The sequence below is a fragment of the Electrona antarctica genome (genome assembly GCF_951216825.1).
Source record: "Electrona antarctica genome assembly, chromosome: 21".
NCBI classification, from domain to species: domain Eukaryota; kingdom Metazoa; phylum Chordata; class Actinopteri; order Myctophiformes; family Myctophidae; genus Electrona; species Electrona antarctica.
The window spans coordinates 27,784,319-27,798,155 of record NC_136802.1 but is presented as its reverse complement, the minus strand read 5'-3'; the positions used below and the strand labels follow the sequence as shown (position 1 = coordinate 27,798,155).

Here is a 13,837-nt window from a genome sequence, read left to right as displayed (position 1 = left end):
TCAAGTCCCCCTCCCCCGTTACGTCCACTCACTCGATGTGATACAAAAATCCTCCACAGTGTGTCTGCAGTGACACTGATGCAAGGTTACTATGAGTCCGTGGTGGGACTGGGAAATAATGCTCGGAAGAACTTGGCATCCGACTATGCGTGTTGTGCCCGTGTTGTGTTGTGCCGATGAGATGTAGTGTGCTGTGTTGAGCGGCTAGCCAATAAGGGCTCTGTGTTGCGTGTGGAGAATTGTGTAGGTTAGTGTGTGTGTGTGTGGTGTAGCCGAAATGGGTGGTGAGAACATGAGGGGGATGTTGCACGGCAATCTGTGACCCCTACATTAAGCTGTGTCCCTCCCAATATGCAGTGCGGGGGCTATGGTGGGGCTAGGTGTGTGTTTTTGGGGGAAATGTAATTTCACGCTAGTCTGTGCTGCAGGTCAGGCGCGCACATTGGTGCGGGAGCGGAGGTTGTTTTTTCGCGAGGTCCCGGGAGGCTGGCCGTGCTCCGTGGCGTGTGGTCGTGTCCGCTGAAGTGAGCAGCAGTGTTGCTAAACAGCAATCCTGCCCTGAGTTAATGTGACGCGTGGGTTTAGGACTGTAAAAGGGATATATTGTGGCTTGAGGAGAGAGAATGATGGAGATTATGTCCTCTGAAATAAAAAAATGTATGGAAGTGACACACGCGTGCGCGCACACAGGCAAGGCAACTAGCTGCTTTTCAGTCAGGGGTTCACCAGGGGCCTTTCATTGTCGCTCTTCTTTCAGCCATATACTCTCTCATTGTCGCTATTCTTTCAGCCTTACTGTCTCATTACCTCTCACCTTCACTTACCCGCCCTGCTTTTCTCTTAACACGTTAACACCACCCACTCTTTTCACCCACTCTATTCTCACTCTCCATACCGTATATATACCGTATATAACCCCAGCTTGCATATCCCTGCCATGTGCTGTGATTGCGTTTCACTTTGTGTTGGTCCCTATGGTGGAGTTCCTCTATTGGAGAGCTGAGCCTCGGCTCTCACTGCAGCAGGTGCGGTATTGAATCCTGTTCCCTAAGCAGCAATGGACCTAAACTTTGTTACTTTTATTAGAGTGCAGTGTGTCTGAGGGAGAGGGAGGGCTTGGCTTGTGCTTTGGTGTTTTGCTATCTTGTGGGCTCCCACTTCTTTCCTCACTAAAATAGAAATCACCATGGACGTTGTGTTGTTTTCTAATAAACCAAAGTCTCACTCTTCATGTACCGCACCTGCATGCACGCACACACACACACACACACACACATACACACACACACACACGCACACGATTCTCAAGATGCAGCACTGACGACGGCTGCAGCTGTAAGTTCATGCGTCACGATCAGTGACATGTGCTGGTTTTCATGTTTTCTAGTAATGGTTGGTGTTTTACTTTTCTGTTGTGTTCCTCTGATTTTTGAAGTGTTCTTGGTTTCCTAGTTCCAGTTTGAGTTTTGCTTTACCCTTGTGCGCTTTTATTTTGTTTTAGTATTGTTCCCATTGTTTCCTGTCTGCCTTGTTACTGCCTCGTCTAACCTGCACTGTGATTAGCCTAGTGTTTCCACCTTGTCCTATTAGTTCCCCAGCCTATCCCAGTGTTGATTTTCAGTTGAGTTCACCTGTGTCCTTGTGTATTTATACCGACCTGATCCCAGTGTTTCCTTGCTAGTTTCATTGTCGTAGGTTACGTGTCTCTTGTCTTGACACCTAGTGTGATTCCAGTCTTTTTGTTTGTATTTCTAGTTTTTGAACCGACCAGCTGTGCCCCAGTGCCTCTGCCTCCTCCTGCATTTGGGTCCTACAAGCTCTCCTGACTTGAACCGTGACGGCATGTGTATGCTTTGGCATTTGCAGTCTTTTCTTTTTTTATAGCCTTTTTAGCCTTCAGCTAAAAAGCTCTGCGAGTGCTTTGGTGATGTTGTTCGTGCCGATCTCCATACACATAACACATGGCAACTAAGTCAGGAGGGCCAAGAATATGTACAGATGTGCCATTCCAACACTTCAGGCTTTCCTGTACTTTTCAGTTTTTTGTTACTGAAAACAAGTGTCACTTTTTTACACTTCTTTCCATTGTAAAAATGTAATCTGAATAGCATTTATGACAATGTTCTGACAATTTACTGACAATCCACTGTCTTGCTATTGGCATGCCGTGTGAAGTTCTCAAATGGCACATCTGTAGGCCTACATAAAAAAAATATAATAATAATAATGCTCCAAATGAGATGATGTACATTGTACAAGCTTGCAGCGTGCCACAAAGCGATGCGCTCTGTGAGCTTGTGCACATCTGCTATTTTTGAATAGCCAATGCTAAAATCTAAAATGACATTGGTAAAGCCGCTGGCCGACTGTCAGCGTTCCAGGCCGCGTCTTCGAAGCATGTGTGCACTGCAGCCCAGCTGGCAGGACTGTTTACAGACATTTTCAATCTCTCCCTCTCCAAAGCTATATAGTCCCCTCGGGCAAGTTGTCCATCGTGGTTCCCTTTCCCCCAAGCACTCTAACGCTAGCGTGCCTGAATGAGGCTGAATGAGGCCGCTCGCCCTTACTCCAAATGCCAGTAAGTGCTTTGATAGACTGGTGAGAGAGACTACAGTACAAGGACCCATGGCAATTTGCTTATTACCTTGGGTTGCCGTGGCTCTGCACACTGCCCTCAGAAGAGGGGAAGGACATACGGTTGCTATGTGCAGACTCTGCATTCAACAACATAGTCACTACCAGATGAAATACAAAAAGCTTAAAGCTAAAAAACGGCCATAGCCGTCATCACAAAAGTGACGAGGTCACCACATTTGGAAAAGTGTCTATGGCCGTTTTTATCCCAAGGAGTGTTTTAGCTTGCAATCAAACCTAGTTTGACCCGTCACATGCTACTTAAAACAGAATTAAAATGTGCCTGCCTATAGGTTGTTAATGGTACAACTTTCAGCAGCTGTCACAAAGTTTCCCAAGGGAGTTTGGTTGGAACAAATTGAGAGGATGACATGCAGTAGACATGGACACCTTTATGAACACATTTGTGGCAAGCATTAATTTTGCACATTGTAAACAAATTTGGCTAACTTTCCCTAACTAATGGCAGAGGTCTGAACATTGGCACAGTGATGCCCGGAGAATAACCATGCTAACAAATATATATAATAATAAGACCAAGAAGCTAATCATGGATTTCCTTGAAGCTCCTTTATATCTTATGACTCAAATTAGCTATATATATTACGCACTTTTATGTATCTCCCCTCCCTTATATTTTATGCTCTAATTATTTTACTTCTTTTGAACTGCAACACTCACAATTTCACCCACTTTAGTTTTACATGGTAAATGGTGCATTTATATAGCGCCTTAGATAAAGGCGCTTTACATAGATTGTGCAGTACATTCACCCATTCATACACCGATGGCGGAGGAAACCATGCAAGGCACCAACCTGCACATTGGGGAGCAATTAGGGGTTCAGAATCTAGCTCAAGGACACTTTGACACCAACTCTGGGATCGAACCAGCGTACACACACACACACACACACACACACACACACACACACACACACACACACACACTTCAATTTCAATTCAAAGGGCTTTATTGGCATGAGAAAACATAAGTTTACATTGCCAAAGCACAATACAATCAAAACAAAAATTATGTACATTTGAAAGTCAGAATCTTCAATGAATCAATGTCTATGTACCAAGATCACTCGATGCAGATAGTGCAGGAATTGACACAATGATTAGTCTCTAGGGTGGTTGTGTTCCATTTGCTATCCTTCTCCTATCACAGCAGCTCACAAATAGTGCTGCTGTGTTAGTGTGTTTGCACATTGTTGTATTTCACCCAGCCCCATGTTTTCAAAATCTCTGTGGATGATTGTAATCTGTGGGAAGTACATATGTGTCTCTCTCTGATGTCTTGGTACAATGGACAGATGGTTAGGAAGTGTAGCTCGGTTTCCACTTCATTTTGTATGCAGTGGGTGCATAGTCTGTCTTCTGCCTCTGACGGCCTTTCTCGATCGCAAGACTGTGCTCACTGAGTCTGTACCTAGTTAAGATATTTCTTTGTTTTGGGTCGGTCACGGTGCTCAGGTATTCTGCCACGGTGTATTCTCTGTTTAGGGCCAGATAGCATTCTAGTTTACTCTGCTTTTGTGTTGCTTCTTTCCAATGTGTCAGATAGTTTTATTTTTGCTGTTTTATAATTTGGCTTAGTCCAATGGGATTTCTATCTCGTGGCTCTGTGTTTCAGAGGCGTATCTACAATAAGGCGAGGGCAGGCGTTCGCCTGTCCAAATCCATTACTGGCCTGGCCAAATCCATACAATGAGAAAATAGGGGACAAAAACAAGACCTGAGAACTATTAAAATGGACAGCTGATTGGCCGTTGCGGTAGAGCGCGACCCTCAATCACCCATTGGAATGTAAATGCAAGCCTTTCAGCCTTTGTATCCTACTCGTCTGGCAGGTATATCTCTTTGAAAACCTTTAGTGCTACGATTGTGCGCGGGGAGACGACAATTAACATATCTTGCCTGGCCAAAACGTAATTCCTGGATACGCCACTGCTGTGTTTGTGCCCAGAGTTCCAGGGCCAGCTGGCTGATGGGGGCATCTCTCTAGAGTTTCGGTGTGCCTTGTTATGGAGTGCGTCTGGGTCACTTTCTTTTAGGTGGTTGTAGAATTTAAGCTTTTTTTGAGTGGGTATCGTCCTAATTCTGCCCTGCATGCATTATTTGGTGTTTTTCCCTGGGTTCCGGAGAATGGATTTGCATAATTCTGTGTGTAGGGTCTCGGTTTGGCGTTCTCAGTCAGTCAGTCAGTCAGTCAGTCAGTCAGTCACTCACTCACTCACTCACTCACTCACTCACTCACTCTATCTCTCTCTCGCATACTGTGCACACTTTCACGTTCCACTTCTGTGTCTTAATAATGGCTCAATAGTACTTGACAGTAAAATGTTGAGTGTTAATTAATCTCCAGAGATAAATGAACACTCAGGGTTCTACTGTGTAGCACTCTATTCCCCGTCCGTATTGTCATTGCTTGTCCTCCACTATCTATGACACGATCTGAGGCTTTCCATGAAACTGTGCCGTCTTTGAACCCACCGGAGGCTCTCTGGCACTTCCTGATACCATGATGTCCTAGAAAACAATGTTGCCTGGCAACACCAACACTTCAGGAAGTTACAGAGTACTTCTGTAAACGCAGGATAAGTGCAAAGTGGAATAGATAGGGGGGGGGGGGGGGGGGACAGGATCTGGCAATAGCATTAGAGATGTTGTTTACTGCCCCAATTTAGAAAACGAAGTAATACCCCCCCAACCCGGAGGCTGTTTCCATAGACTGAACTTGAGAGCAGCTTTGAAGGCAACTTTTTTTTTTTTTTTAAATAAAAAATACAGTGAGTGTTGATGCCCTTTTTTGTTTGGTCGGATTGAGCACAAACTCTACACTGAAAAGAGTGGGTCGATGAGCAGAGTCAAAATCTCCCACAATTAAGGCATTTAGCAGACGCTCTTAATCCAGAGCGACTTACATTAAGCAAAAACAAAAAGCATGGCATACATCAAAAGTAGTTATCATGAAACATGCATAAGCTAAGAGTATCTATGTGAACTATACATACTATACTATATTATATATTATACATGTGTACTATAAAGTGATATGACTACATAAAAATGCAATTCTAGTGCTGTCTACGTAACATGCTATAAGTCTGTTTAAAATACTATCCAAGTCTACATAACGTGCTATATTTAAAATACTATCTAAGTCTACATAAAGTGCTATCTAAGGGGCTCCCACCGGCTTCACCCATTAGTGGTCAAGTTAACTACTGGTGGAAAAAGTACTCAATCGTTTTACTTAAGTAAAAGTATCAATACTGCAATGTGGAACTACTCTGTTACAAGTAAAAGTCCAGAATTCAAAATTCACTTTAGTGAAAGTACAGAGGTATTGGCATCAAAATGTACTTAAAGTACCAAAAGTAAAAGTACTCATGCAGAATGTCCCATTTCAAGTTTCCAAATGTATAACAATCATTTGAAAATAGCAGATGCATTGTGACGCATTGTGAGCTTGTAGATCTGCTATTTTCAAATAGCCAAAATGTATATTGGGCTGAAGTGGTTAATGTATGTTTTGTAATAATAATAAAAATCTACAAAGTAACTAGTAGTAACTAAAGTTTTCAAATAAATGTAGTGGTGTAAAAGTACAATATTTGTCTCCGAGATGTAGTGGAGTAGAAGTAAAAGTACTGGAAATACTCAAGTAAAGTACAAATACCTCATATGTGTAGTACGTAAGTAAATGTACTCCATTACATTCCACCACTGTTAACAACGGTAACATTGTGATATATCCTTTTTGCGCCAGACTAAAACAAGGTTTTCCTACTTATACTGAACCCAAAACGACAGTTGTCGTTCCCCGGCAGACTTAGGCTGAGCTCACACCTTTCATGCAATTCTCGTGCTCGTTGGATGCATGTTGTGTAGTGTCATGGCCGCCCAATGTATTTCCAATGGAGGTCACATGGTTTGACCCAACATTGTGTTGTGTGAGGGGGAGGGGCGCACGACTGCGCCCCTCCCCCTCACACAACACAATGTTGGGTCAAACCATGTGACCTCCATTGGAAATACATTGGGCGGCCATGACACAACACAACAAGCATCCAACGAGCACGAGAATTTCATTAACCGTGTGAGTGCACCCTTAGGCTGAGCTCACACCTTTCATGCAATTCTCTGCTCGTTGGATGCTCGTTGGATGCTCGTTGGGTAGTGTCATGGCCGCCCAATGTATTTCCAATGGAGGTCACATGGTTTGACCCAACATTGTGTTGTGTGAGGGGGAGGGGCGCAGTCGTCCGCCCCTCCCCCTCACACAACACAATGTTGGGTCAAACCATGTGACCTCCATTGGAAATGCATTGGGCCGCTGGGCGGCCATGACACAACACCCAACGAGCACAGAGAATTGCATGAACCGTGTGAGTGCACCCATAGGCTGAGCTCACACCTTTCATGCAATTCTCGTGCTCGTTGGGTGTTGTGTCATGGCCGCCCAGCGGCCCAATGCATTTCCAATGGAGGTCACATGGTTTGACCCAACATTGTGTTGTGTGAGGGGGAGGGGCGTGTCGAAACGCACCTCCCCCTCACACAACACAATGTTGGGTCAAACCATGTGACCTCCATTGGCAATACATTGGGCGGCCATGACACAACACAACATGCATCCAACGAGCATCCAACGAGCACAGAATTGCATGAAAGGTGTGAGCTCAGCCTTAGTAATGGCCGATCTGGTCAATTTGGGCAGAATTTCGGGGTTTTCAAAATATTTGACATCTGACCGTGAATCGCGGGTGGCAGTCAAAGTGTTTTAATGGGCTCATGAATAGTGGATATGAAAGAACGCCAACTAAACATTAATCATTGTATTATTGCATGAAGCCATGTGGCGAGACATGTCTCCCATGAAATGCAGCAACGGTAATTGGAAGTGTAATTGGAGGGTGTACCTACCATGTACAGTATGTTTGCCATGTCTAAATTATCTCTACATTTGTTTGACCACGCGGGAGGGAAAGGGAAGCAGTCATGTGTGTGAAATAGTCAAGTGTTTATGCTCGGTCTGTCTGTCTCTTCACTTATATGTATGTATAGGTTCCCTTAGGATTGTGGAAAGTCGGATGGAGCAGCTGTATGCGCTGTGAGGCGATGTTTTTAGTAATTGAACTGTGTGTGTGTGTGTGTGTGTGTGTGTGTGTGTGTGTGTGTGTGTGTGTGTGTGTGTGTGTGTGTGTGTGTGTGTGTGTGTGTGTGTGTGTGTGTGTGTGTGTGTGTGTGTGTGTGTGTGTGTGTGTGTGTGTGTGTGTGTGTGTGTGTGTGTGTGTGTGTGTGTGTGTGATGATTGAAAATTCTGCTGCAGGTTCTATGCCTCACCCACTCGGCTTGTGTATTTTTAGAGGAAGGGAAACATTTTATTTTTAAGGCCGAAATTAGATTGCCTATTTAGAAGCTATGCCTGAAAACAACTGTGCTTGCCTCCATGAAGCAAGTGTCTGCGGCTTCAGTATGTGTATGTGCTAGTTTGTTTGTTGTTTATTTGCATGTGCACGTGAGAGGGAGGGTGATGCAGAAATGCACCCAGAACTTGTGTAGTTAAGTAGAGTTCTCAAACTCGTTTTAGGGCCGGGTCGGGCCTAAAAGGTATGCTAATCAGTATGCTAATCAAAAAATATATATATATTGAATTTGTTTATAATAAAAATAATAGTTATGTTCTGTCTGTCTGTGTATTTAATATTTATCTATTATGAAGACTGGCGTTTCACTTTTACTCTGTGTAGAGTTCTCAAATTCTGCAAATACCCGACCACTGCGACCAGTTAGGGCCCGATGAGAACTCTATTGTGTAGTGATTTAAAGGATGGATTTGGATTGGTCACATGTGCAGAATGGACCCAAGTGCCCTCCCAAGGGTAGCCATGAGATGTACACCACCAGGGAAGAGAAAAAGAGGCTGTGGAGAAGGAAATGAAAGAACTAGGATGGACCTGGGGCCAAGTGCAGCATTGGGCAGTAGACAGACAGCATTTGCGTTCATTGCTATCCAGCACGGAGAGGATTCAGTAGGTAACTGGCCTTGAAACGCCTCGGGATCCCCCAGGAGGAAGTTTACTAATGTTGCTCTGGAGAGGGAAGTCCGGAGCTCTCTGGTGGAGCTGTTGCCCCCGCGACCTGACTACGGATAAGCGGTTGAAGATGAATTGATGGATGGATGGACAATATTGAGATTTTGTATATCGGCAAAAAGGTCAATATCGCACATCCCTACCTATCGTTAAACATATGCATTACTTAATTCATAAGAAGTCTACACAATTAGAGAATGCAGAAGAATTGTTATTTTGATCAACGTTTGCCTGTCATCTCTCCTATGGTACCAGATCAATTCAGCATGGAATGGAATTGAAAATCGTATCCGACGATAACAAAACAGTGGTGCATGCATGCCATGAACTCTTACTCACAGGGCTCGTGTTTTACGGCCATTTTTAGTGGGCACCATACTTCAGAAGTGGTTTTCAGACGCAGCGTAACAACATGAAGCAGAAAACGGCACACAACCGTTCAACAAGCAGCGAGCCTGTTCGCGATGGAGCACGGAGAATCTCCATTCGTAGCTTCACTTGTGTGTGTATATGTACTGTAAGCCCTTGTGTAGTGGTATCGTTTTCACACGTGGTCTCACTAGTCTCACAACACTTAAGCACGCTTAACCCGGTTCTGGGCATGTTATAATACATAATACACAAACATTCTGTGAAAATGGTACAGTACATCTACTGCTCAGTTAAGCTTGTAGCTAGGGTATTTTGGTAGAGAGGGAAAAAGTGGTTAACCCATTTTGGGCGGGAACCCCTTTTGGTGTTTTAAGCAAATTTATGTTATACTTTAGCTATTGAAAAATAGCAGATCTGCGAGGTTGTAGGTTTGCTATTTTTGAAAAATCGTGAAAATGTGGCGCAAATCTTTGAGTATATATTAATTCAGAGCCAAAGTTTTTTACTAAAATCTTTGCTTCTGGGGGGGTCGGTGGCCAATTACATATAATCTTGGGGGTCCTTGACATGAAAATGTTTGAGAACGACTGACATAGAAACATAGGGTTTTTCAGAAAACTGTTACATTTAGAAGGCATTTGAAGAATCGTCCTCGTGTCTAAATGGGTTAAAGTACAGTGAAATCCTCAGTGCTAATTTAATTCACTTACAGGTTATTTTGCCTCCATTTTTGCACTCCTAGAGTTAATTAACACTTGAGGATTTACTTTGGGGCAACCCAATAGCCGAATGCTTAGGGTACGTATCGTAATACCACATGGGCTCAAAACGCCTTCTTCTTAAGCATATATTTGTCCCTGGTTACATTCCTAGCCAGACAGACTGTTTGCTGTCTCCGTCTCCTGCGTTCTCTCTGACCTTCCTATCTCACTCTTGCTACAGCTATTGAAAGGAAGCTGGAAAACAAGACGGAAATAAACCCCACAGGACTTTTCTGTGCATTTTCAGCCAATGGGGAAGAAATCCCATGTGTGTATGTTTGTCTTTTGCCATAACTGTATGCTTGTGTGCGCGTGCGCCGTGCGTGCACATCCACCATCTGTCTCTGTGCCTCGGCCACAATAGACTGTATGGGGCGACTGTGGCTCAGGAGGTAGAGCAGGTCGTCCAACGATCCATGGGTTGGCGGTTCGAATCCCGGCTCCTCCTCCAATCGGTGTATGAATGTGTGTGTGAATCTATGTAAAGCGCCTTGGATAAAGGCGCTATATAAATGCACCATTTACCATGTGTGATGTTGTGTGTGTGCTCTTTCACTCTGAATGTCCAACTGTCAAAGTGATGTGCGTGCACGTGCCTGTCAATATGAAGGGGTGTTAAATGCAGAATTAGTGTCGCCGTCAATCACCATGGTGACAGTGAGCACGATGACATGCACTTTCCCGGCAAGTTATGTCCTTTGTAAGACGTGCAGTCGTGCACGCGTGATGTGCACACACACACACACACACACACACACACACAGAGAATAGAACACTGACCCAAAATCTAGTTTGTAATTATCACACACACACACACACACACACACACACACACACACACACACACACACACACACACACACACACACTCTCTCTCTCTCTACGGGGGGGGCTAAGTAATTCAGATTGACATTTTGTTCCCCAAGGAGGTCAGTGTGCTGTAAACATTCTTACTATTTTTGAGGCATGTCGTGTCCCATTTTCTCCTCCAAACCAGCACTTCTTGAGCCCTGAAAGGATAATTTAATATTCCAGCACTAGAATCAGCATTTATAAATGTGGCACGTCAAAAAAGTTCCCTACATTTGATGTGTGTGTGTGTGTGTGTGTGCATGCACACACGCACGTGTGCATTTCCTGTACCCGTGTGCCTGTTAGATACAGAACCAAAACTTTTCATGCAGTTTTTCCCCCTCCTTTTCTATAATTGACTTAATTTACTCCTCTGTCTCACTCTTTCTGCCCTCGTTAATTCACTTGGTTTTCGCTGCCTCCTGCTTTATCGATACAGCCGTCAAAACTTGACAGTTTGTAGCTTGCTTATCAGACGTTGCAAATCGACAAAGACCCTATTGATTCGCTCGGCGCAACACAACAACGCGGAAGATTGCTAATTTAGTTTTGAAGCGACATTATCAGTGTCTGGAACGATTGATGGAATAAGTGAGTAAAATGTATCAAAGTCAATTGAATAATCGGATTAGTGATGTATAATGCATGATGGCACTTTACAAAATGCATAACATTAACGCACACGTTCACACACGACAGCCATGCAAGGCACCAGCGTGTTGATTTGGAGCACTTAAGGGGTTCATTTCTTATAGTCTTGGTTATTTAGATATTATAATGATATATTATAGAACACGTTTATGCCATATCACAATAGTACAATATCCCAAATCACAGACCATGTCCTGTCTAATATCGTGATATGGATATAATATTGATACTAGGGATGTCCCGGTCATGTTTTTTGGCTCCCGATCCCATTCCGATCATTTGGAAATGACATGATCGGCCCCGATTTCCGATCACCCGATTTCCGATCACCCGATTTCCGATCGGGACAACCCACATATTAACCCATTAACACCTGAGGCCTTATGACATCCTCAACAGGAGCGCCCCCTATTGACTGAAAGAACGTACCATTATCAAAATAAATTAAATATGTAAGGCGTTCTTTATTTCAAAATGTAGTTACGTAGGGCAAGTATAAGGTATTAAGTAGGTATGCAAATGAGACTGACGTTTCAACGCAACTGCATCTTGAGCTGTGACACTGACTGCTGAGACTCCACACTGTGTGTGTTTATGTTGGAGGGTGCACTGCATACATACGTCCATGAGAGTGTCAAGATGACTGAGGGGGGGGGGGGGGGTGGTGGTGGTGTGTGTGTGTGTGTGTGTGTGTGTCTGTGTCTGTGTCTCTGTCTCTCTGTTGTGTTCGAGGGTGCATGCATACATTAGTCCATGAGAGTGTCACAGCAACACTGGCATCGTACCTATGGTCAGAAACCTTGTATCTCCTTTCTCTGTGTTTCATCTTTTTGAGTGGTGCAGCCACTCCAATGGACCGCAATGTCCGTTCCATCCCTATGTCCGTCCGTCCGTCCGCATGTCCCTATGTTTAGGGTACCAATAGGGGCAAAGGTGGCGCTGTTGTGCTAGAAACAGAGTGAGAGATAGTGTTGCACTGTTGCCTGCTAATTACAATGTGGAGCGTGCATGAGAGATGGAGAGAGAGAGTGTTGTCTGCTAATTCCCCCACACAGTAACTCTGTCATTTCTCGACCGTTTCGGACGCGGGGCGGCTCGCCGGAACTGGGCCGGCACCCTGGGCGCGGTCCTGTGGGTCTGGAAGTTCCGGTTCCCACACAGAGTTGCACCACTCAGTTCACACGGGTGTAATTTTTAGGGGAAGAGTAAGATTTTTGTTTAATTTGCAAGCATGTACTGTTAATGACAAATGAAGTGAACCTTGACATGTTCAAGCTCACAGCGTATCGCATCATCATGAGTCAAAGTAATTAGTTCTCTGTGGGTTTTTGTAAATATTTAACCAAAGAAAAGTATCAGCGAAAGCTTGTGGCTAAATAATTATTTTGGATCCGGTGGCACACGTGTTCCTTCAGGATGACACTGAGCTAGACATAAGTTGTGTGTGTGTGTGTGTGTGTGTGTGTGTGTGCGCGCGCGCGTGGGTGTGTGGTGTGTGTGTGTGTGTGTGTGTGTGTGTGTGTGTGAGAGTGTGTGGGGGTGGGGTGGGGGGGGGGGGGTGGGGGCTGGCTTTTTGAGGAATAGAATCTTTTGGACCAGAAAGTCAGTGAGATGAGACAGATTATATGGAAGATGAGGAGGAGTGAGGTGGAATGATGATGGTACGATTGTCTGTGTGAGAGAGACAGAGTATAGAAGACGAGGCAGTGAAAGGATGAAGGGATTTATAACAAAACAGGGAGAGAGGAGAAGACAGAACCAATATTGATTGTTTCCGCCAGCTGAGGATAACTTGAGCCAACCGTGCTCTCTGAAATTAGAGATGGGAGGATGGGGAGAAGAGAGAGAGAGAGAGAGAGGATAACATGGTTCTCCACATTCACCTGGAAATCAGAATCCCCCACCCACCCCTTTTCCCCCTCACTGTATACGTTTCTTTTCCCTTTTTGTCTCCACCAGGCCGAAGGCATGGGGAGAGAGTATGTTTTGCACTCCGTCCGTGTGTGTGTCCGTCCGTGTGTGCATGTGTGTGTCCTTCCGTCCGTCCGTTACCAGCTAATCTCCGGCACCGTTAACCCGGTCGATGCCAAACTTTGCACACACACTCCCTGGATGCCAACGATGAACCTCTGCCCCGCATTTTCCAGAACGGCCTGTTATAGCGCCACCATGAGGCAGCTTTTCACATTGTTTACCTAAAACTGCACCGATCTGCGTGAAACGTTGCATGCACACTCCCTAGAGGCCAAGGACAAACCTTTGACCTGCATTTTCCACATCTGCCTTTTATAGCGCCACCAGGAGGCCGAATTTTGTAAAACACATTTTTGGATATTACTCCTCCAGATTCTGTCCAAAAATCTCAAAAATCGTTACACAGTATCTCTATGGTCATGTGCTCAAGTCGGATCTGTCCGATATTTCATATTCCATCCTAATTGGCTATAATTGGCTTTCACAG

The 13,837-nt window shown here is 44.5% G+C and overlaps 1 protein-coding gene across 1 annotated transcript in view; it reads left to right on the top strand.

Annotated features, from left to right (window-relative positions):
* Positions 1–13,837, top strand: part of LOC306914310 (pyruvate carboxylase, mitochondrial-like) — a gene marked incomplete at its 3' end in the record, with an annotated part of 95,336 nt that overhangs the window by 52,861 nt on the left and 28,638 nt on the right. The window lies entirely within an intron of this gene.